The sequence below is a fragment of the Arvicola amphibius genome, chromosome 8 (genome assembly GCF_903992535.2).
Source record: "Arvicola amphibius chromosome 8, mArvAmp1.2, whole genome shotgun sequence".
Taxonomy (NCBI): Eukaryota; Metazoa; Chordata; class Mammalia; order Rodentia; family Cricetidae; genus Arvicola; species Arvicola amphibius.
The window spans coordinates 1,298,284-1,308,676 of record NC_052054.1 but is presented as its reverse complement, the minus strand read 5'-3'; positions in this window follow the sequence as shown (position 1 = coordinate 1,308,676).

Below are 10,393 nucleotides of genomic sequence, written 5' to 3'. Positions count from 1 at the left end.
GATAACTCCTGGTGGCCAGAGGACACCTGGAAGGCGGGTCTCCGCTTCCACCATGTGGCTCCACAGAATCGAACTCAGGTCATTAGGCTTGGAGGCAGGCACCTTTTCCTTCAGACCCATCTTACTGTACGACTAGTCCTTCCTACCTGAAGAAAAGTTGTAGAAAAGCTTGAGGTTGTTCAAAATGGCTCAAAACATTTGTTCCGCATGCCAAGGTATCTAGTTGGTGTTAAAATTCTCATGGAATTTTCTTTGTTGAGGTGAGGCTCAGTGATATAACACTTGTCTAGCACGTATAAAGTCTAGAGTTTGATCCTAGAGCTGAAAACAACAGAAAGACAATAAATATTGTTTATATATGGCATTCATCAGTGGAGGCGCAGGGACAAGTGAGGTTTATTAAGCATTAGAACAGGAGTGAGAGAGACACGGAACTAGAATGACAGCGGCCTTCGAAAGGTTAGGAAAGAAGTCTCGGGAAGTTGGGTCATGTGGGCCGCTGTAAAAAATGTGTTAATGAAACAAAAATACTTTAAAGCTGATGAAGCCTTAAGAAGCTCAGAGTTATAGGCACTTAATTCAAAACCTGAGTTTTTCTATTAGATGTGGGGAGAATGTGATGGAATTCTCTAATGGGCCTGTATTCTTGCTTAGCTCCCCTTTTCTCTGAGGAATGGTGATCTTTAATTTTCAAGTTCTAGGATTAGATAAGCATGGTGTGATAAGATAATAGAGCTGTATTAATTGAATCATTCTGGAGCTTAATTTTCCAAACTTGAATTCACTAATACCATGCTTAACCTAATAAATTAATTATAGCCTCTAACACTCAGTCTTGTACATGAGAACTTAATGGGTATTTACTGCTATGAACTAAACTGAAAAAAAAAAACCACAGTCTCCTAGATTTAAAAAATCTAGCTATTTAGCTTTTGTTTATTTCACACATTTCAGATCACTACACATTAGAGTGGGCGGCCGGAGGGTACGAACCATCATAAGCAGGCAAGGCATGCATTCCCTTAACACTGCTTGGCCTACTAGAGTTGGGATCATACAATGCAAAGTCTTTGAGGTTTTAAAAAATGTATTATGATGAGATGATTCCACTTTAGAGAGAAATACTCATGCAAGCATGCACAGATGCAGCATGCCATAGAGAGAAATACTCATGCAAGCATGTGCAGACATAGCATGCCATAGAGAGAAATACTCACGCAAACATGCACAGATACAGCATGCCACAGAGAGAAACAGTCATGCAAGTATGTACAGATACAGCATGCCACAGAGAGAAATACTCATGCAAGCATGCACAGATACAGCATGTCATAGAAAGAAATACTCATGCAAGCATGCACAGATACTGCATGCCATAGAGAGAAATATTCATGCAAGCATGCACAGATACTGCATGCCATAGAGAGAAATACTCATGCAAGCATGCACAGATATAGCATGCCACAGAAAGAAATACTCATGCAAGCATGCACAGATATAGCATGCCACAGAGAGAAATACTCATGCAAGCATGCACAGATACTGCATGCCATAGAAATACTCATGCAAGCATGCACAGATGCAGCATGCCATAGAAATACTCATGCAAGCATGCACAGATACAGCATGCCATAGAAATACTCATGCAAGCATGCACAGATACAGCATGACATAGAAAACCACTTTGACATATCTATATGACTGATGAAAATATACAAAAGTGTGTGACTAACTCCTTTACTTAAAGGTGTGCATAATTCCTTTTACGTTAAAGTAGCTTAAATGCTAAAAGATCCCAAATGTTTTGCTTCTGGTCTAAACAGATGCTTTTGTTTGTTTTGATGGATTCGAGTTGGAGCTTATGAGAACTTGTCCAAGGAACCTGGAGATGGTTAAAAAAAAAAGAGTAAAACATACATGGTTAGAGATTGCTTATAATGGTGTTCACATCCATAATATTTGACGAAATTACCTCCTTGTGTCATTTCAGTATCGACCTAGTTGTCAATACAGAGAAAGCACTTGTGATACAGTTTGCTTTCAACTTCCCTGAGTTTTGCTTTGACTGACAAATGGATGCAGAAATTCTAACGTTCTTCGATGGATAGAGAATCTTCTAGGCAAGAGTGTCTGCTTCTATCCTGAAAGAAAGGCAAGCTCATTAATGTGGGACTTGATTTTACAACAAAAACACTTTTATAAAAAGAAGAGGTTCAGTTATTCTTGTAGTAGGCCCTGTGTCCTGTTTCATAACTTGTATAGGTTAACATTCTTATTTGCGGTTGGGTAGGATCTATTTTCCTGATCATGCTCAGCTCTGTCTCACTCTCCGTTATCTGTAGAAAGATGAAAGTCAGAAAAGGGAAGGGAATGGCAAAACGCCTCACTAAGTGGGTTCCACCCGATAGATCATGTGTTATAATATTCTAAACACATTATCATATTTGATCCACTAGACAATTTGTGGCAGTAGAAATATGTTTATAGTGAAAGGCTGAAACTCACGAAGTTTGCATTGCTTTGATCAAAATTATATATGTAGTGTTGATGGACAATGAATTTAGACTCAACATGACACTGGGAATGGCTAGGAGTCAGAGACCCTGAGCTGGAAATGACCTGAGTACCTCCTCCTTGAGGTACTAGAAGGGTGCCATGTGATAGAAGAAATGCTATACATTTCATGGTACTGGAAGGTGCATGTAAGGTTCCAAAGAGGAAGGCAACTAACAGTCCTACTCAGCCATGACACCTATGACCCACAACAACAATCAGCTTGCTACTAAGGGTGCAAGGTGGAGACCAGTTTTCTAAGTTGGACTTAAGACTCACTCAACTATAGTACATGGCTGGTACTGGAAATCTAGCCAACTACTTAGGAATAGTGAAGTCATGGATCTTGGAGGATAACCTACAACCACCACTTTGCTAAAGCAGCGTAAAGCCTAACCACATTCTAAATATTTGTTTTTATATCCAGTGACAGTGTAGTCCACAGCTCTCATCGAGGAAAACTCTTTGCATTGGATGGAGACCATGACACAAAAATCACAACCAATCAAAATGCAGAGTTACGGAGCCCAGTCCAAACTGATCCATCTATAATACAACTCCCACACCTAAGGCTCAGGGAACCTCTCTGAAGAGGGTTCAAAAAGATTGCAGGGGTGGAAGGACAAGGGAAATTGAGTCTTCTAGTGATGCCACAAGCCACGACTGTAAAGTCTCACCAACATGATTGCCTAGACATGAACATGTCTTTGTTTATAGGATGACAACAATAAACACATTAAAGTGGATGAGGAAAGCTCATGAGACCTCAAGTCTACACGAAGAACTACAGGCAACTAAGGAACGCTGGGAGTGAGGGAGATAGTCCCCAGGAAAGAGGACCCCAATTGGTTATCTAATACCGTATGGTCAACCCTGAGAACATATCTACAAATAATATTATACAGTCTGAGCAGGCTGTATTTAGGATATGTATTTGTATGTATATACATATATGTGTATAACAATTATGAAAAAGAAATGAATTTGAAAGAGAGCAAGGGGGCATATAGGAAGGTTTAGAGGGACAAAGGGGAAGGGAAAATGACATAATCTCAAAAATGGAAAGAACTCATTTTAAGATGTCAACAACAACAACAACAACAATAAACAAAAATCTAGGATTGGCCAACAAGATGGTTCGGTAGATAAAAACTCTTGACACACCTCACAAGCCTGACAACCTGAGTTTATACCTCACAACCCATAGTGGAAAGAGTCCTGAAGTTATCCTCTGATTACACAAAAGTGCTGTGTCACATGCATTCACACACACATACACACACACACACACACTCATGCACACATGCACACACACACACCATGCTAATACTACCCATAAATAAATAAAAATTAAACAGAAATTAATTAGGGTTAGGAGAAAGCAGATGGCAAAGGATGTTCAATGTCCCTTTGGAGATGGGACCCTGGGAAGGTTGGTAGTAACACAGGCAGTTATGACTTTTTTTTTTATTACTAAGTTAAATCCCTTCTCACAACAGGGAAAACACTCGCTCTCCGAAACTTCAAGTTTTAAAAGTTATAGATCGCCGGGCGATGGTGGCGCACGCCTTTAATCCCAGCACTCGGGAGGCAGAGGCAGGCGGATCTCTGTGAGTTCGAGACCAGCCTGGTCTACAAGAGCTAGTTCCAGGACAAGCTCTAAAGCCACAGACAAACCCTGTCTCGAAAAACCAAAAAAAAAAAAAAGAAAAAAAAAAAAAGAAAAAGTTATAGATCTAGAGTTATCATCACATTTTTTCTACTTCAAATATTGTGAATAACCAGAAAATCTGTTCTCTATCATGTTACCGTGAAGCATTGTTTCTCTCCAAAGGAAGGTAACTCATGGGAAATGATATATACTGTGTTGTGACATATTCCTATTTATAGTGCAGGCACCTGATATGGTGAGTCTCCACTCCGGAGTAGAAGTAGTTCATATTCTTATCATACTCTTAGCAAACAGGCTTAAACCAAAACCAGACAAAACAGAGTAACAAACAGCATTAAAATCATTAGATAAAGAGAAGACAGCTGGACTCAGAAGGAACACTCCCTTGGGCAATTCCAGACACAAGAGCAGAAAAGGAGCCTAGCAGACAGGGTTCTTCAGGCACAGAACCATTTCAGTAGCTAAGGTCATAGTATGCAGGAAGAAAGCAAATTTGGCCTTGAAATGGGATTTAGATGTGAAGACCCACATTTATAGAATTTCTCTCCAAAAGATTTCTTTAAAGTCATTCCTAGTAGAAGCTTAAGGGACAAAACATTATGAAATGGCCGGGCAGTGGTGGCGCACGCCTTTAATCCCAGCACTCGGGAGGCAGAGGCAGGTGGATCTCTGTGAGTTCGAGACCAGCCTGGTCTACAAGAGCTAGTTCCAGGACAGGCTCCAAAGCCACAGAGAAACCCTGTCTCGAAAAACCAAAAAAAAAAAAAAAAAAAAAAAAAAAAAAAAAAAAAAAAAAACATTATGAAATGATGTGTCACAGGCTATTGAGATGGCTCAGAGGGTCAAGGTCCTGGCCACACAAAATTGGCAAGTAAATTCAATCTTCACAACACACAAATAAAGATGGAAGGAGAGAACTGTTCATAAAGTGGTCCTCTTATTTCCTCATGCATGGATGCATGGTGTGGCATATGTTCAGCCTCTCTCTCTCTCTCTCTCTCTCTCTCTCTCTCTCTCTCTCACACACACACACACACACACACACACCCCTCATGTACACATACTCACAAAGAGGTAGACTGATGTTTTAGCTCTGATAATTTGAAGTCAATAGCTGTGGGATGAGGTTAGGTTTCATCCTATAGAGCTCTGACTCAGCGCGTAGAATTCTTCCTGCAGGAACTCCTCAAACAACCAGACACTACAGGTTCAGTGTGGTACTTCATACAAATGTAAAAAAAAATGTCCTAGAGGAGTCAGGAAGTCATACAGGTGTGGTAATGCTCCTGGTGATCCAGATGTCTTATAATTCTTCTGAGGAGGTACCAGCAACGGCAGAGCTAGAGTTGTCTATACAGCTTTTGGTAACTTTGGAAAAAAAGAGAGGGTGCTGAGACTTTGTTAGAAGACACACAGTTTTTGTTCAGCAATGAGGCCTGTTAAAGTCTTCCCGAGAGTCGTCTCTATTCTAGCAGGCAGAAGAGAGAACACAGAGGAGCATATACTCAAAGTTTTCATGGGATGAGCATGCAAAGCACACATCAGTTTTGCTCACATTCTGTTGATTAGAACCTAGCCCCATGGCCGTATTTAATTCGAAGGAGAGCTGGCAGATGTAACTTAGGTCTGTTCCTAAAAGGAGAGAGAAGGAAACTGATTCCGGTGAGATCTAGAGGAATTATGTACCTTCCTAAAAATCATACTGTTGGATTTCCTTTTTTTTTTTTTTTCTGCAAAAAAGATGAGCTCAGGCTTTGCCTTTAACATTCACGGCCAATTGTAGCTGCAAAGGTTGTAGTTAAATGTAGCAAGTTGTAGCAGTTTGTTTGTGTGTCATCTGCTGGCTGAGCTACTGTGTAGCGTGCAGTAAGGCCTTTCCTGCTGGAGAATCTCTTTTATATTACTTTTAGAATTAAGGGGGTAGGAAGTAGTGCCCAATTTCAGGATAATTTAGCTTATTTTCACTTAAGTACAGGTAAGTTAGGCAGGAATATTCCTAAGAATTCTATCTCACAGGCAGCTGCAAGAGCGGTGAAGAAGGCTGTTTGGCTTGCATAAACAACCAAGGGAGGCAAAGGAGACGTGTGGGCTTGGCAGGAGGAAAAACAATACAGTCTGTGCCAAGACAATGCCAGCTGGCCTTCCGTGGGTTTTGTTGTAGATGAGAATATTCAAAATCGGGTAAGTTGGGTATTTTCAATTGTGGTGGCAGCTTGAATGGTTAGCAGCTGCTTATTCTTGACCATATCCTCAACTCGTATAACTTGTGTGTTATTATTTTTCTACAGTACTGATATTTCATGCTAAAACTTCGGCAAGAATAAATGATCTATTTTTGGCAATTATGTTTTTTTTCCTACCGAGTTTTTCTGTTGCTATAAGGATGAAGGAAGACAAAAATTTAAATGGACTTGTTTTGATGCTTATGATGACTTATGTCCTCAAAAATGTAAAGTATCAGGTCTTAAAAAAACTTCTTTAATGTTTTCCATTTGCCAAATGTCGAAGACAAGTAGACTTTGGTTTGAAAGTTTTATTTATCGTGTTTTTCTTTAGGGGCACATATAAAATTCCTCTGCCTTTTAGACTTCACTACTAAAATTTCTTCAGTAATGTTGATTCTGAGGCTTTCACTTTCCTGATATAACAGTCTCTTATTTTTCCACTTATTTACTTATTTATTTATTTGGGAGAGGATGCGTACGCTATGGCACCTATGTGGGAGTTAGACAGAAAACAATGTGCAGCATTCAGTTCTCTTTTCCTACCCCCAGCTGGGCTCCAGGGGTTGAACTCAGGTCATCATGCCTGACAGCAAGGGCTTTTACCCACGGAGCCATTTCATCAATCCTGACATCCTCTTGAAGTTTTCTGAGGGTGACATCCTAACAATGCGAGCCTAGGCATGACGTTTGCATCTAGTGTGCTCATGTTATTGCTGATGTGAATTGTACAAAAGCTTATTTCGCTTGGTGATACATGCAATGTGGTAGTTTTGTTTGCTACAGATTTGAATAATATACTGACAAAGTGTGTAGAATTGTTTCCTGGGGTAGATGATGTATTTTAATAAAATGAGTGACATTAATTATTTTTAGCTCCACGTCTCTGCTACCAATGCAGCATATTTGTTAGACTGTGAAAATTAAATGCTTTATATATTGAGAAGTTTATCAACATTTAGTATTGACGGTAGCTGAAGCATTCTTGTGGAGATCATGGAATGAACTCTGCTCTTTGCCATGGATGTCCCTGGAAAGGGAAGCACACACAGTGTTCTCTTAAACTGGAACTTCCAATTTCCTGGAACAGGTAGGGAGGGTGCAAAAATATTTTCTGAGAGTTGAACAGAAAATTACTAAATGTTATTATTTAGAAAACAAACCGGTGATGAACAGCTACCAACAAAGACTCGGAGAGCCAGAAAAACTGAGGGAAAAGCTCTTGTATTTTGATTTAGTACTAAGTGAAATGATAGTTATTTTAGGCTAACAGGAATATTTGCTCTCTTTTTTTATGTTTTTCCTAAAGTAACTTTAAACAATTTTTAAGAATACATTAACAGTTAGTTCTCTACATACCTCCATTTTTTTTTGTGGTAGCACAAATCATAGCTTCTTGTCCATAAAAGAACCTCAGTGTGAGAAATTTTGACTCCTAGCAATCCCAATTAGATATTAACTTAGTTGTTTTTATGCAGATTGGAGAAATCTAGAAGTTTGTCTCCTTGATGTTGGCGCCCACAGACATGTTTATTGATGAAGTTGATTTTTCTTCAACTCAGGTATTTCCTGGGCAAGTGGGAAAGGAGATCTTTCTGAGTGTTTACTTCAGGGTGGTTCAATAAGTTAGCAGTTGGAACTTATTAAAATGCCTTGAGTTCAAGATCTTTTCTGTACTGAATTAGGGTAACTGTGCGCCCAAGGCAGAGCTAGGCTGATCTTCTATCACAGCTTGCACGTAACTTTGAAGTTATAACTTCTTTCTTCACTGCTGTGTTGTGCTTCTGTCCTTTTGGCTTTCCCCTGTCGTGGATGAAGGCTAATGACAAAGACCTGGTCGACTGCTGAGTATGCAGAGCTGTCACAAACTTCAAGACGACTTTAGGTCAAGTTGAGCTATGCACATATAAGGGAAAGGAAGAAAGCAGGACCTGGAGTAGGACCAACAGAGGCTGGAAGCTGTAAATGTTACACAAGGTGTCCCTTCTCTATAACACAGGAAATAAATTTAAATTTACAGACTATCTTTGACAGAAGCAAAAATTATGCTATGCCTTGAATAATAAAGTTCTACCTACAAGTGGTCTGCATGTCATATACAGCTAGTTGCATAATATTTTCTGTTGTCTTTGAAAGAGTCGGCTGGTTTATTCTTAATGAGTTACACGGAATAATTTTTTATTTTTCCACGTTAGGAACATCTGAATACTTAATTCCTCATGCCTTTAGAGATACTGCCTGATAATTATCCTAATTTAAAAGTTTTTTTTTTCAAAATCACTTTACTAAAATGTAACTGAAATAGTCCAGTGTGCTTATAGTCTTCTGTTGGCTTTACCTAGATAAATTCTAGTGATTAGAAGTTTGAAAATGTGACCTTTGCTGAGAAAGACTCAAATCAACAAAGCTGCTGCTGTGGAATTAAGCTTAACCCTGATGGCTCGGAACATTAAAAAAAAAAAAAAACAAAAACAAAAAATAACAACTGTATTCCCACAACAGATTAAATTAAATTGCATTTATTTGTCTTCTCTGTGACTAAGACAATATGGAGTTTCAAAAATTTGTAAGTGCAACCAGGCATGGTGGTGAACACTTGCGAGACTGGGACAGGAAAACTATGAGTCTGAAATCATCCTGGGATACAAAAGGAGCCCCTGTCTTGAAAAGCTAAGGGCTATGGAGGTGGCTCAGCAGAAAAAACCTACCTTGCATGTGTAAAGCCAGGGTTTGATCCTAACACTACAAACTACAACAGAAAATGAAATAACTACAAGACCCTTAAATAAAAAGTTGATATCTCAGAAACTTAAGAGATTTAAGGCTGACATAACTTTTCATGACCTAAATATCTTCAAATACTCTGACTCTGTGTTCATCAAAATTTAAAAAAAATGTTTAGTTCTTAAATCTAATGTTAGACAAATCAATAATAAAATTTGTCTGTTTCTCATGATATCATGTAAGAAGTCCAAAATGGTCTTCACTAACAACAAGAAAGATGACCTCAGTACTCAGACAGCAGAGGCAGGAGGGACAGAAGCAGCCTGTTTGAGGACAGCCTAGGCTGCATGAGACCCCTCTTAAAAAGTATTATGAATATTATGGTAAACACTCAACAATCTTTTGTTAACTCTATTTTGTGTTTACTTTGGCCTGGAGAGTTGGCTTAGAAAAGGGTACAAATTGAAAATGCTGCACTCAGTTTTGTTAAGAAGAAGCACGTGGAAGTGAGGAATTAAAAGACAAAAGACCCACAAAAAAGTACTCAACTTTCTAAAAGATGGGATGATCCTTCAGGGTTCCTGCTTCACAGAAGAAACTGCCAGACATTTTGCAGGACACACACACACACACACACACGGGGGGGGGGGGGGAAAGAGAGAGAGAGAGAGAGAGAGAGAGAGAGAGAGAGAGAGAGAGAGAGAGAGAGAGAGAGAGAGAGAGAGAAAACAATGGATAAAGTTTGCCATTACAAGGCAAACCAGGTCTTCAAATTTCCTACTTCATAAAAAAAAATCTGCTAAACACTATGGGCCTGTAGGATGAAGATGGATGCCCCAATGTTACAAGAAACTTTGGGTGACTGTCCAGGCAGTAAGATGTCTTGGTCAATTCTAAAATTTTGGAAGTTGCTTACAATGCACTTCCTGTTTACTTAGGTAATATTATATCCTTCTGGGGTCTTTAAAGAGTTAAAGACAGATAGTTACAGTTTTCTTTAGTTATAATGAAAGAGAAATTATATATGAGTTTAGATTCACAAAGATAAGATAGATAATAGAGTATTTTCTTTAATTTGCTAAATGTAAATGGACTAAATATTATAACTTTAATTCTTGCTTGATAACTGTATATGTAATTTTTTTATGTTAAAGATAAAACTTTCCTTTTTGATTAGACAAAAAAGGGGAGATGGTGTGGGTATTGCTTTTATTGGATAATG